Here is a 15,837-nt window from a genome sequence, read left to right as displayed (position 1 = left end):
GTCAATATTCAGGTTAAATACCTACAGCTCTGCGCACACTCCCATTAATTAATTAATTAATTTTTTCTTTTACATGGGAAGTGGTGTACGCAGGTTTCCACCCCAGTTTTGCCCATACACCATGTTTATAAATGAGACCACTGAAGTGTTGGTGTGATTTCTCTTTACAATAATATTAGGCTATTAAATAGATCTGAAAATGGTCCAATAAATTTTGGCTAACGGGGGGTTTTGGTGTAAGATTATTTGCATTAGGCTAACACACTTTAAACATTAAAAACCTTCAAAAATGCCCACTAGGTAATAATAATAGTGTTATGAATTTGTAAAAAGGTGGTTTTTGAAGATTGACTGACACTTGATGGCAAAAAAATAATAATATGTGTGTCAAAAAAAGAAAATGAAAGAAAGAAAATGATAAAAAAGTAAAAATGTCTATGTTTGTCTTTTACCAGCAGTGGGTGTTAATAAATTGCATCCATTTGTGAGTGTCTTATTTAGTAGAATTAGAAGTTATAGGCTATTACTAAACATGGAAACATGTGATAAGTTTAATATACCAAGTTTTATGTACTGGAAAAATCACAAGGTGGCCAAATGTCAGTGGTAAGATTGCTTTATGATTTTTAAGAAGGTTAAGAGCTCATTATTTTCACATTACCGCCACTGTTGGGTTGTCTGAACGTCAAAGCTGAAGCTTATGCTTTCATTACTTTCACTTTCACATTACTGATCTGTGCTCTCTCTCTCTCTCTCTCTCTCTCTCTCTGTGAGAAGTTCCTCTTTTTGTCCAGGTTATGTTTATCTACGTCATAAACTCTAGGAGCAAGGCGTCTAAGACATAAATATTTCAGGGCTTGATGTTCAAATCATGATTATTTTCAGTTGCCACATTTATCAACATATAGAGATCCTCTGTATGATGGGACTGTCTGCATGTGAAGGTTTCATAAATCACACATGAACCTTGTCATAAGTTGATTTCTGTGTCCAGATCTGCACTTGTTTCAGTGTTGGATTTATAAATGTGGTCCGTTGTGTTTGCATCTCTGTCTCTCTGCTCTGTGGACTATAGTTTTGCCGTTTGTCTGCCACCTTGTTACTTGTATTTTTTTGTTTTCGCTCTGATCTTCACCTTGACATTTGTATTTTTATTTATTAGATTCAGCAGATGGATCTTCTGTCTCTTTATTTCAAACTTACCATTACAAAGAGGACATATTACTACCAGAGTCTTTTTCAGATGCATTATTTAAAGTCGCAAACAGTAAAGAAATGTTTTATGGTCAGATATCTATCCTTATCAGGACGATTGATGGATACATTCCAAACAATTCCATATCAGAAAATTTATATACCACTATTCTAATGTTTTCTAGATATTTTAATGGAAAGAATCTTACGTACTGTGCCTTTAAAGAGCATCTATTTTACCCCTTTTTCAAGAACTTTTGTGTCTACAGAATGTGTCTAAAGTTTCAGCTTAAATCAGTTTATTTATTATACATTTCAGAATATTAGTATTCTCAGCTCTGAACACACTGTAGCTATATCTGTAGCCTGTGCCTTTAATGCAAATCAGTTAGTTCTCCCCGCCCACCATTTCCACGTGCCTTTCAGAGTGTGCCTCAGTCTCCACCTCGCCTGCATCAGATAAACAGCACAGTGACAGACATGAAGGAAGCAGATCTCACGTAACATTTGTGAGAAATACTACAGTAAGAACTGTCCCAAAGATAATTTGATGCATTTGTTGTGGAGTTAATTCAAGCCTTTCTGCTACGATGAGTCACAAACAATGTTGTTACAAAGTTCACACACAGACACACACACACACACACACACACACGCACAGTGATTTTACCGTCTTTAACTTACTTTATTACTAACGTTCACTGTTTTAGAAATACTTTAAACTTGTAAAACTCATTCTTGATCACATGTGATGAAGATGATCACAGAGAGCTGAACAGATCTTTTTATCCCGGTTGCTTTGTCTTGTTGATATGATTATATGCGTTACTAAGGAGACATGTTAATACACGGCTGTCAATCAATTTGGTGGGCAGGGAAACCGCACTCCTACATCACGCTGTAGTGGGCCTCAAAATGGGAGAGATTTGGATCCTATTTTAACGTCAGGAAATTAAAAAAAGAGCCTTATTGGCTTTATATCACCCCAGAATGACATGGACACACTATACCCACACACAGTTCTGCGCAAACAAAAGATAACTTTCATCATAGGTGCCCTTTAAAGTATTGTTTAAGTCAAATAAAAATGTCCTGATGAATACTGAAATACAGTCCATGTGTCATCGATAATGTAAAACACAAATACCTTTTGGTAGATGATGGTGTTTTCTTCCTGGGGTCTGGTGAAGGACCTATTGACTCGTCACTCTTCATAGACACAGAGCTGGACACACATGATCCTGATCTCATACTAAACACACAAACACATCAGAGGAAAAGGAGCATCACAACCTCAAGGTTTTGTTCAAGATGTAAGATAAATCTTTATTGTGTAAAGTTTCAGATTAAAATAGCTATCAATTCATTTATTAGACTGTTGTGAGGTTTGAGATATGTTTAAAGAAGAAGGCATGGTCAGCAGTGCAGGTAAGAGCAAACAAATTTTATTTCTTTTTCCTTTTTTTCAGCTCAAGCAGCACACACAGACCTGTTGGCACCGCTCTGACCATTGTACAGTATCTGGCTCTCCTTTTTTAGTGAGATCAGAAATGTAGCCGGTGCTCCAAACAACCCGAACGGAAGCATAACGAACTGGTGTAATCTGAAGGATAAAGGCGTAAGGGGAACTTGCCCATATTCCTTTATCAAATCCAATGTCGATGAAAGCGAGCAGCACCTAACCGATCGAGCAACTCGTCAATGTGCAGCATCGGATGCGCATCAAACTTGAAAACATCATTTCCTTTACAAAAATCCACACAGAACCAGATGGAGCTGTCTGTCAATCAGTCTCGCCCAGTCACTGTGGGATTCTTTTACTACCCCTCATATCTAGCATCTTAAATTCTTTCTGAACCACTTTTTCTGTGTGTGTGTTCAGGCAACCGGTACATAAGTGTTGTAACTACAACACCCGGTTCGGTCTCGATATGGTGCTGAATCAGATTTGGTTCGACCAGGCAGGGGTGAGAACACATCCGCGAATTCCTGCTGGAGGCACCGGTTGTTAGTGAGCCACCACTACCATCTAACAACCATCGCCAGAATCCCTCTGGATCCTTCCACAGCTTTAATAAATTTAGATGGTAAATTTGGCGTGCCCTACCCCTGTCTGTCTGTGCCACTTTAAAATCAAGCTCCCCCACTCGTCGAGTGTCCACGAACAGTCCTTGCCACTTGGCAAGTAATTTCGAGCTGGCTGATAGTAGCAGTACAAACACTTTGCTTTCCCAGTGCAAATTGTCGTAATTTAGTGCCCTTGTATTATCTTTGGTGCTGCTGATTCTGGGCCATGAGCAAATTGTCCGACGAGAGCAATCCCAGTGCGTGGAGTTTTGCCCGCAGGTCCAGAATGTATTGGAGCTCATTTTTACTGTTAGAAGGCTTGTCCTTCCAAGCCTCTCTCTCAACATCCAGCACCCCTCGGGGCGGTCTGCTATAGAGAAGCTTGAAGGGGGAAAACCCTGTGGAGGCTTGAGGAACCTCTCCCACCGTGAATAGTGATGGCTCTAACCACTCCAAATGTTTTGCCTTCAAATGTGCCTAATAGGTAATAATAGAAGTGTTATGAAGGACAGTGATTGACAGTTTTGTGTGATCAATAATGTAAAACACAAAATACCTTTTGGTAGATGATGGTGTTTTCTCCCTGAGGTTTGGTGGAGGACCTATTGACCCATCACTCTTCATAGACACAGAGCTAGAAACATTTGATCCTGATTTCACACTGAACACACAAACACACCAGAGGAATAAACTGTAGGAGAAACTTCAGTCTCCTTTACAAGAGTTTAACAGACAAACATGAGTTTGTTCAGTTTAATTCAGCACAAACTAATAGTTGGTCTGTTTAATCAGGTCTGCTACACAGGAATCATGGGTAAACATGACGAGTGATGTGCTGCTTTCTCATTTTGCACAATCTCAGCTTCACTGAAAACATATTTGACTCTAAAAGCTTGTTATATGACCTGTTAAGTAAAAAACTCACCGCAGAAATCAGATGAGGAAATATTAAACACAAAACATTATCTCGGAGTCTGAGTAGTAATAGTTATTAGTATTTCTATTTCTAATAGTAATTTTCTAATAGTATTTCTAATAGTAATTGTATTTCTTCTATAAGCACAAGCTGAAACTGTTCTGTGGTCAGCTTTAACTCTGATGTTGTACAGGACTTTAAACAGCACACACGACACATATTGAGCTCTGGTAAATATGACACCAGATCAAGCTGTCTGTAATCTAGACTGATCTAAACACATTTCCTGAAGTTAAACTGAAGCTTTGTCCATCATTTGATCAGGCAATAGCAACACAAATAAGTGCATTGTTGTTGGTCTTTGTTCTTCAGAGAAAGTGTTGAAATAATGGTGTAAAAACAGAGACAATACCTGTGTTTCTCTGAGAGAGAGTCCTTTACTTGCTCCTCTGCCATACTGCAGCTAAAACACCAATGCAGACTTTAGCAGAGCTTTCAGGAAACAATCAGCCGCTGACCATCACCTGGAGATGACAATATACTGAGATTAAAAACATCACACTGTATATTCACACTTCTTCAAATGAATGCAGTTCCCTCATCTGACACCTCATATATTTCACATTTAATATATAATATATACTTTGTCGAGTGACATTGTATATATTAACTAAGACATTTAGTTAAAACGTCTGCTGACAGTGAAGGGTTAAATGTAATTTGTTTAGTAAATGCCAGCATTTTAATAATAAAATTAAATTAACGCAAACAAGCCTCAAAAAACACACTGAACCACCTCTTTAAGAAACTTGTTTTTCAGCAGCTTTTCTTCCTGTTCAGCTGAAAGGTCTGCTTTAACTTTACTTTTGATTTCGTGACTCTGAATGTTTAGAGTTATGTTTAATGCTGAATTATTGGAAACTATTGAGTCAGTCTGATATAGAAGAGAACAAACACTTTAAAGGGATTAAAAAATAAAGCTTTTAGACACAGTGTTTAAATGACCGTGTTTGACTCAGTGTTTAATCTGTGTAAGAGGATTTGATCTTCAGGATCAGACATTTAAAATCACACTCACACATCTAAAATCCCTTAATCATCTCCACAAATAAGCGTAATGGTAGAAGAATTACACTCACATGCAGAAGTACAGACGCTCTTGTGCAGCAGGAACACAATCTGAGCTCTTTGACTTTGACCTGTGCGATCTACAGGTATATCCTGAAATATTACTGACTCCACAGAGTGACACTGACATGAATATTCATGAGATTCTCCTGACTGTGGGCATGTCCTGAAGACAACACACAAACCACTGGAGCTGAAGATATCTGTGCACCTTCTCTGAGCACGAGCGTGCTAAAGGAATATTGAAAAAGTGTAATATATTATATATAGTGTAATATAATATATATTCATGAAATGAAATATTTTCGTTGAGTGAGAACTGTCTTGAGTCTTGTCTTTCGTCTGCTCTTTCTGCTGTGTCTTGATCTGTGTTTCATGTGCCCAGTGAGTACCTCGACCTGAAGAGAGTGTTCAGTAAGTCTCGAGCTGCTTCTCTTCCTCTCATTGTACCTATGACTGTGCTATAGACTTATTGCCAGGTACGTCTCCGCCTAAAGGTAAGATATACTCTCTTTCTATACCTGAGAGGGTGGCCTTGGAGAAATACATTTCTGATTCTCTAGCGGCTAAGATCATTCGCCCTTCTTCTTCACCGGCGGGGGCGGGGATCTTTTTCATGAAAAAGAAAGATGGGTCTTCTCGACCTTGCATAGATTATCGAGGGCTGAATAACATCACCGTGAAGAATCCTTTGCCGCTGATGTCTTCAGTGTTCGAGCGTCTGCAGGGGGCATCTTTTTTCACGAAATTAGATCTCCACAACGCATATCATTTGGTTCGCATTAAGGAGGGCCATGAATGGAAAACTGCGTTTAATACCCCCAGGGGGCATTTTGAATATTGTGTTCTTCCCTTCGGTCTTTCTAATGCTCCTGCAGTTTTCCAAGCACTTGTAAATGACGTGTTGCGAGACATGATAGATCAGTTTATTTATGTCTACCTGGATGACATTTAGATTTTTTCCCGTTCTCTCCAGGAACATGTGCAGCACGTCAGGCGAGTGCTTCAGAGGCTGCTAGAGAATGGGCTTTTGCCAAGGGAAAATGCGTGTTCCATGCACAGTCTGTTCCCTTTCTAGGACACATCGTGTTGGTCGAGGGGGTGCGCATGGATCCAGAGAAGATTCAGGCTGTGGTGAATTGGCCAATTCCGGAGTCTCGTAAGGCCCTGCAGAGATTTCTGGGCTTTGCCAATTTTACCTGCATTTTATTTGAAATTTCCGCCAGCTCGCCGCTCCTCTGACGTCCTTAATCTCCTCCAAAACTCCCTTCAGGTGGTTGAGTGCAGCACAAGCAGCATTCACAAAATTAAAGAGCTGCTTTGTTTCAGCTCTCATTCTGGTGACTCCTGATCCCTCCTGGCAGTTTGTGGTTGAGGTTGACGCGTCAGAGGTGGGGGTGGGCGCTATCCTGTCCCACCATGCATCCTCGGACGACAGGATTCATCCTTGCGTGTTTTTTTCACACCGATTATCTTCCGCAGAATATAATTACGACATTGGTAATAGGGAGTTGTTGGCTGTCAAACTTGCTTTGGAGAAGTGGTGTCATTGGCTGGAGGGTTCGGGGGTTCCCTTTATCATTTGGACCAACCATAAGAACCTTGAATACATCAAATCTGCCAAACAACTTAGCTCCAGGCAGGCTCGGTGGGCATTATTTTTCAGATGGTTTGACTACCATCTCTTATCGACCGGTTTCCAAAAACCTGTCTTTTTTATTTTTCCGAGCGCAATACATCTCTTGAGCCCATCGTTCCTCAGAGGATTTGTATTCCTGCTGTGACATGGGAGATTGAGAGCAACGTTCGCACAGCCTTGGATGGGGTAACGCCCCCAGCCGGATGCCCACCCAGTCGCTTGTTTGCACCGGAGGTGATTCGGTCTGACGTCATTCAATGGGGACATTGAACTGAACTGAGCTAAACTGAACTGAACTTAAACGGAAAATTTAACTAACACTGTTTCAATTTACTATGATCTTCTATGTGAAGCTGCCTTGACACAATCTACATTGTGAAAGCATTATACAAATAAAGGTGAATTGTATATTTTAATTGTATATTGTAATTGTATAATTACACACATACACATATATAAATATGTGTATGTGTGTATATATATATATATATATATATATATATATATATATATATATATATATATATATATATATATATATATATATATATATAATTCTGGATTTTATTTCTTATTATTTATTTTGTTTCTTTTTTATATTTATACACTCTTTTGTTTCATCCATCTTGAGTCCATCTTTCTGTATTTCTACATATTGTGCTATCTGCAACAATATATTATAAATGACTAGTCCTAAAGCTAATAAAGGGGATTTGCCTAATCATACTGTAAAATTCGTGACTTGGAATGTGAGAGGCCTGGGCAGTCAAATTAAAAGATCAAAGTGTTTTCACACTTATTCACAGATATTCCACTCAAATTTTAAAAGCAAATCTAGAGGTACCGCTATTTTAATACAAAAATGGATAAAATTTGTCCCAGACAATCTATTCTCTGATCCAGGTGGGCGGTGTGTTATCGTCTCAGGCACTCTGCACCAAACACCTGTCATTTTAGCCAGTGTTGATGCTCCCAATTTTGACAACCCAGCTTTTGTCAATTTACTCCCAAATTTAGACACTCACCACCTTATTCTAGGTGGAGACCTTAATTGCACTATTAACCCAAGTCTAGATTGTTCACAACCAAAAACATCAGCTCCTACATCAATGTCTAGGGCATTTTCCTCCCTAATGGATCAGTTAGGATGCGTAGATACTTGGCGCTTCCTCAATCCAACCGCAAAAGTATTTTCTTTCTTTTCGAATGTCCGCCATGTCTATTCACGCATTGATTATTTTTTTACAGATCATTTTTTTACCTTTAGTTAAATCAACAAAATACTCTGCAATAGTAATTTCAGACCATGTTCCACATATTTTAGACATCTATTTTCCTTGAAATTTGCGTAGCCAAGCTGCAACTTGGAAGCTTAACACTGAGCTGCTGGCCAACAAGGAATTTCGTGACCACATTCCTTAAGATATTGATTTTTTTAGAAACCAACAAATCAGATTCAATATCACCAACTCTGATTGGTGGAAACATTCAAAGCATTTATACGTGGGATCATCATTTCTTTTAATTCGCACTGGTCCAAATCCAGGAGATTAAAATAACCGAGACTCATTGACAAAATTTCAGAGACAGACAGATTTATCGCTAGTTCACCAAATCATGTCCTTAAAACAGAACGCCTGAAACTAAAAACAAACTTCGATCTATTAACAACCAACAAGACAGAATTCTTATTAAAACACACAAAAGCAGCCTACCATGAGCACGGAGAGAGAACGGGTTGCCTTTTAGCTTCTCAACTTAGGGACCAGGCTTCTCCACATTTAATCTCACAGGTCTTTGACTCCTCTAAAAACCTCACTACAAACCCAGTTAAAATTAACTCAGAGTTTGCTTCTTTTTATTCTAATCTTTACAATCCAAAAAGCTGTTTAGATGCCGCCACTATTAATAACTTTCTTTCTAAATTAGAATTTCCTAAATTTAGCTCAGTTACAGTTACCAAGCTAGATGAACCTCTTAGCACACAGGAAATTGCCTCTTGCATCTTAACTGTGAAAAACAATAAGGCTCCAGGCCCAGACGGCTTTCCTGGTGATTTTTTATTTTTAATTCTGGTCAGCTAACCCTAATGTTATTAGACCAAGCTTTGATTTCACTAATATTAATAAAGATAAAGACCCTACATTTTTCAATAGCTATAGACCAATCAGCCTAATTAATAATGATATTAAATTATTAGCTGTAAGAATGGTTTTTAACCTCAGCGGTTCGAACTCTAGTTCTGTCGAGCGACTAAAAAGTTATCACTATTAAGGGAAAAAGACTGTACATATCTAGTCAAACCATTCTTCTGCAATCTTATACCAAAAACAGAAATAAGGGCAGTATTAATAGCTATAAATGTGGGAGAGCGCTGATATTATGTGATTGTATTGTCTTGCAATATGGAACAGTTGATGTTGATGTTAAATCAAAAGTAATTCACAAATAATTGATAATGAGATGATTTAATGACAATAATTCTGTATGGTTACAACTGAATTAATTACAAAATGACTATAAATTGATAAAATATGGAATGGTAAAACATATGATATCCATTGTACCCAGCTTAAATGTAAAATTAAAGTTACCCGAGGTAGAAGGAGAGACACAGGGGGAGGGAAAAAGAGACAGGCCCAGAAGTTAGCCTGATTGCAGTAGAGTCAGAGAATATAGACTCCAGAGGAGGAGAGGAGCAGAGCAGGAAAGCGCAGAGACAGATAAGAGAGGCCAGGAAAAAGAGAGACAGAGCAGAGTTTTCCACCTATTTTGTATCTTTCTTGACCATGTGACTAAATGCTGAGACATTCAAACTGACCAATCAACATGTGACCACATCGTAAAAGCCCCAAAGTCCACACACCAGGCCCTGATCTTATCAGAATCTGCCTTTAGAGTCAGTATGGACCTTCTTGAGTCAAAAAGACATGTTTTGTCATATAAACAAATGCATATGATAATTTAGCCTCTTACAATATTACATTATTAGCTAAAGTCTTAGCCAAACGATAAGAAATCCCTCTCCCATCTATCATATCGGAGGATCAAACTGGCTTTATACTAGGCCGACATCTATCATCTAATGTGTGTAGGCTCTTGAATGTAGTCTTCACTCCATCCTGATCACCAAAGCCTGAAATGGTTATCTCGTTAGATGCAGAGAAAGCCTTTGACTGGGTTGAGTGGGATTATTTATTTATAGTTCTGCAGAAATTTGTATTTGGACCCAAATTCATCTCTTGGATTAAGTTATTATACTCAACTCCCTCTGCTCGTGTAAAAACTAATTCTCCTTACTAATACTCTTTACTAATTTTACTTTACTAATACTCTTAATATTCCTGTGAAACCCTGCCCAATAATAGCAATTTTCGGTTTACCTCCTAATGACACTTAATATAATAAGTGCCATGTTGATATTATTGCTTTCACCTCATTGCTAGCCAAAAAACAAATATTGCTAAATTGGAAACCCCCATGTGCTCCTGCAAATCTTTCCTGGTGTTTCTGGCAGAAACACCTAATGTCTTTTTAGCATTTGGAAAAAAAGAAACACTCTATTAGTGACTCTATCAGTTTATTTGATAAAATGTGGAACCCTGTGATTTCTTTTGTCTGTGCCTGTGAATATCTTTGCCTGACAAATAAATGTAAAAGTTTTGTTTAACTCTAATATCTCCTGAAATCATTTAAATCTAGTAGATTGTTTAGGCTGATGTTTCCGCAGCCTACGACCAGGACTAGTCATACATTCAGGCTCAATGGATGGAGCATGGGCACACCATTAGAGACCTGATGATTTCTGACAATCACTGACTTAGTATGACATAATCTAGGAACTAAATCAAACTTTCTTTAAGTATGTGCAAGCATGGGGCAGCCTATTATTACTTAAAGGAAATTAGCTTACAGTTATATCTTCTAGCTAAGCTAAATCAAACTTTCTTTAAGTATGAGCAAGCATGGGGCAGCCTATTATTACTTAAAAGAAATTAGCTTAACTATCTAAGAACCAGAACTGGCGAGGATGTGTCCGTGAGCAGATGAAACTGGCCAGCATACTGACTCTAAGCGACTTATGGTAAACGATGAACTATTAACTGAAAAACTAACATACTGGTCCGTCATTGGACTGATAGATGGACCCTTACAGTGAATGTTTCTGATGTTAATTTTCTTTTCATTTGTCAGTTTAAACTGTTTTACTTCCTCTAGTTAAACACTGCTTTTGTTAACATGTTTGTCATGTGAGGCAGAAGACTGCTACTTGCTCACCTCAATATCTGAGAAAGAAGCACCAGCCCTGGTGTTAGCTTTAAAGCATTTTGAAGTTTACCAAGGCAGTAGTGCCAGTTGGGTGGTAGTGTGCAATTCAAATGCAGCATGAGTACCGATTTAAGTCATGAAATACCAGGATGATCTATTATATTTTCCAGAATCTGCTAAACTCAGGTCATTCAGGTACTCCGTGCATACAGAAGATTTGGCATTATTTTGATGGTCCACTTGAGTATTAGTAGACGGTCTGCTTAATATCTGTTGATACTGCTCCTTCAACAGTCATTTAACTGACTAAAAGAAACTTTGCAAGTACATGTCAACTTACCGTATTTTCTGGACTATAAGTCGCTACTTTTTCTTACTTTTTCTGCGGCTTATACAAAGGTGCGGCTATTCTTTGGATTTTTCTTCCACCGCAAGGGACACTCTAACCGGAATTAAAATCAAAAATAAGACAAAAAAATCAATGCAAAGAAAAATAGATTATGCTACTTCTTATTTAGCAGATAGAACACGCACGACAAATTACTATCTGGTAATTATTTTCAAATCCTCGTCCCTTTATCCTGGAAACCACACGGACAAGTTCAGATGATGCAATATTTAAGTTGAAGGCCATGGAGCTTGCTATCCAGGAAGGAAACCTTGCTGCTGCATGCAAGCTTAGAGTCAATTAATCTATAGTCTGATGTTGTAGGTGGCAGAGGGAAGAGCTTATGCAATGCCAAAAGTCGAGGAAAGCTTTCAGAGGACATAAAAGCAGGTGGCCTGAACTTGAAAATGTCCTGGAGGACTGGGTGAACACACAGAGAGCAGGTGGCCAAGGTGTATCCACTCTACAGATCCGACTGAAAGCCAAAGCCAAAACAATTGCCCGCAAAATTAATATTGAAGATTTCAAAGCTGGATCGTCATAGTGTTTCAGATTTATGAGACGTAAAAACCTCCAGAAAGGCATGGTGGTCAAAGTTAACACCAAAGGGTGAATAATGGAAGGCCTAATGAAAGAATGGTTAACGGAGTGCTATGGTAAGTGCCCAGGATGATTTTTTCACCGGAAAAAAAGCACTGCTTGTTTTGGATAGCAAGAGGGCCCACGTCACAGATTCTGTGAAAGCAGTGATCAAGAAAACAAAATCAATTCCAGCTGTGATTCCTGGAGGAACAACACAATATTTGCAGCCACTTGACATCAGTGTGAATCGGGCATTTAAAGCTGCGCTCCGGGTTGAATGGCAGACTTTGATGACAAGTTGTGAGAAGTCTTTCACAAAAACAGGCCGCATGCGAAAAACATCCTTTTCTGATGTCTGTCAGTGGATCTTAACTGTATAGAGTGCTGTGAAAGAATCCACCATCACCAACGGGTTCTGAAAGGCTGGACTGCTACGCAAGAAGAGCGGTGCACCTTCAGAGCTAACTTCACTAGAAGATGATAGTGACATGGAGATCGAGACTGATGGAGACAGATGTGACGAAACGATTCTGAGGCTGTTCAACTCCGACACTGAAGACGACGACTGAGTTTCAGCAAAGATAATTAAAGGGACTTGTGGTCGGCTCTTCACTTACCGATTGACTGTCTCACTTACCGATCGCCCGTCACTCCCCCCTCCGCCGCTCCTCAATTACTTACCGATCACTTAAAAAAAACCCACCCCACCCACTATTCACCTTTTGAGCTATAATAACTTTTCCTAGGTGAACATGCTGTCCCAGTCCGCCCCTGCATGAAATGTAACAGACCATCAAAATTAAACTGTGACCAAAAAGTCTTCAGTTTCCTGCTAAATCTACCTTCTGCTACAAGCTCATCAGCACTTCAGACATCTGTAAACTCTTTAGGACATTTAATTCACTGCTTTATCCTTCCCCATCACCTTCTTGTCAACTGAAGATTTTGTTAAATTCTATACTAATAAGACTATTAGAATCTATTCACACTATGCTATCCGAACCATGCCCAGGCCCGTTTCCCGGATTGGTGTGAGTGTGAGTGAGCGCGGTTTACTTGGGCTTTTGCACGGTACGCTTGTGTGTGAGTGCAAAACGCGCCTAAGCCCGAAACTGAAAGCGAGACATGACTTTTAAGGGACTGTTTCATATGGATTTATTAATCATTCTTACTGTTCAATGACTGCAAACTGTCATAGGTTATTAAAGACGCAAACCTCTCACTAGGCATGAAAGCTGCGCACCTTCAGCAAACCTCCTAATTTTTGCAGCACGAGGACTTTATGATTGTTTATGAGATTTATGTTTATGAACTGTGCCTCTGTGTCGCCCTGGTTTAATAATATTAACAGATATTAACAGACAGATAGTACAGGTTTAACAGCAGAAAGTTGTTTATCATCAGAATCAGTTAAAGCAGAAACACTTCAGGCAAACAAATGAACTGATGTCTGACTGCTGAAACTCTTCAGGGTTTTCAGCTCATGTATCTACAAATAAGATTGTGTGAATCCACTGTACTGTAAATCACTATTGTCATATAAAGATACTCAGCTCTTCTTTTCCACTAATTTACACCCATAAAACAAACTAAATGCATTCATGAATACTGTTATTGCAGTTTGAGTTTTCTGCATTTATAAGCTTCTGTAAGGGTGTACTCACACTATGCTATCCGAACCGTCCCAGGCCTGTTTCCCTGTACGTTTGAGAAGTGAGAGTGCTCTGAATTGGGCTCAGGTGCAGTTCAGTTGGCCAGCCCTGGCCCGGATGTAAGAGGTGTGCCAGAGAACGATTCACTTGGGCTTGTAGTGTGAGTGCAAATCAAGCCTGAGGCCAAACTGAAGGCGAGATGTGACTTTTAAGAGACTGTTTCATATGGATTTATTAATCATTCTTACTGTTCAATGACTGCAAACATGCATAGTTTTATTAAAGAAGCAAACCCCTCACTGCACGACAGCTGGACCTCCACAAACCTCCTTATTCCTGCTGCACGAAGACCTTATGATTGTTTATGAGCGTCAAAAGTGGCTGACCTGTTCGGTGAATTATTTGACTGTGTGCCACTGCATATCAAACGACTAAAACGATATAACTAAAGAAATGTCCACCGTGCTGAGAGAGAGCACAGTGGACACAGATTTCAGTATCAAGAATGAGAAGGTTTTTGCTTTCTGTGATCCTCTTCTAGAAACACACTCGACATTAAAATGTGGAACTGAAATCATCAGAATATCTTCAGCTCAGCAGTGAAGTCTCAGAAACACAAAGAGACGATCGACGGATAATCAGACGACACTCATAGATGATATAAAGCACAGAAAGAGCAAACTCTCACCTCAAATAATGCCTGCAGATCTTTCTGTTCCTCCGCTGAACTGTTGAGCTGAACAACACATCTGAAAATTCTTTCACTTCTAGGAAAACACAACAAACTTGTTTGAGATATGAGGAAATAACCAGTCAGATGACAAACACAGACACACAAGTACAAAAGTAAAGCAGTCACTGTAATATAAGTCTTCTTTACTGAAGTAATATAACAGGTCACTTTTCCAAATGTGGTATATATTGTACTTGTTATGATCTCAGTAACACAAGTTACAATGAATGAACTTTAGCCCCCGTTAAGTTGGGTTATTTTTATTGTTTATTCATATTTGTTATTTATATTGTTCATGATGGTAAGTGTGTAGTAAAAGTAGCACAACAACGATTAATAAGCGTCCAATAATATATAACAAACAACCATGCAATGTAACACCCCCACTCATAAGGTTTCAAACCAAATACTCACATTTTTATCTGTTTACTCTAGAGCACAATAACCTCTCGAAAGATCTGTTATGTTCAAAACCCTTAGTGGATATTCAAGGTCTGTTCTTCATCATCATCAGATTCTGATTAAACTCTCCTCATCCCGTGCAGAAAAGCAAGAGGATTATGGTCTGCATTAACAGTGATCACATGACTACTGACTCCAGGGTGAACTCCAGAATGCTGTAAAGCTGACACCAGCACCTCTTCCTCCGTTGTCCTGTACTTTTGTTTTGTACTTTTTGAGCATTGGTGAATTTCCTAAAACACACACAGGATAATCTACCCCAGAGGTGTCAAACTCAAGTCCTGGAGAGTTTAGATCCAACACATTTACCTGCTGCTCAACTCTTATTAGTCCATCCTCGCTTCATCTCCTGAATTAACTTTATGCGTAATATTCACATTCATGTGCATTTGTGTTTTTGGTTGAGGAGGAGCTGAAAACAAGGAGAGATATTGAGAAGCAGCCCATTTATTCAAACAAGAATGAAAGACTTACTTTGTTTAGTACAGTACAGTAGTTTCTGGAGTCATTAATCCTTAATGTCAGTGTAATTCTGTTGCAGACACACACCACAGAATCTCCCTGTGCTCTAAAAGCTCACAGTGCCACTGTTGGTCACCCACAGCATGATCTGACAGACAATCAGATTAACCACTGCTGGATCTGGGTTATAACTGAGGAGAACATCTGTGTGGAACTGATCTGCAAACTTTATTTCATCACAGTGATTGTCTCTCTGTTCTATTAAACGAATAAAACACATTACAGATGACAATCTGACTTTAATATTAGATAAACTCTAGGAAACTCTTCGGGCTCTATTTTGAT

The 15,837-nt window shown here is 38.9% G+C and overlaps 1 protein-coding gene across 1 annotated transcript in view; it reads right to left on the bottom strand.

Annotated features, from left to right (window-relative positions):
* LOC130222063 (protein NLRC3-like) overlaps nt 1–15,837 on the bottom strand; it is a 54,837-nt gene that overhangs the window by 2,235 nt on the left and 36,765 nt on the right.

The sequence above is a fragment of the Danio aesculapii genome, chromosome 4 (genome assembly GCF_903798145.1).
Source record: "Danio aesculapii chromosome 4, fDanAes4.1, whole genome shotgun sequence".
Taxonomy (NCBI): Eukaryota; Metazoa; Chordata; class Actinopteri; order Cypriniformes; family Danionidae; genus Danio; species Danio aesculapii.
Note: the sequence above shows the minus strand (reverse complement) of the source record. Positions and strands in the feature narration are given on the sequence as shown.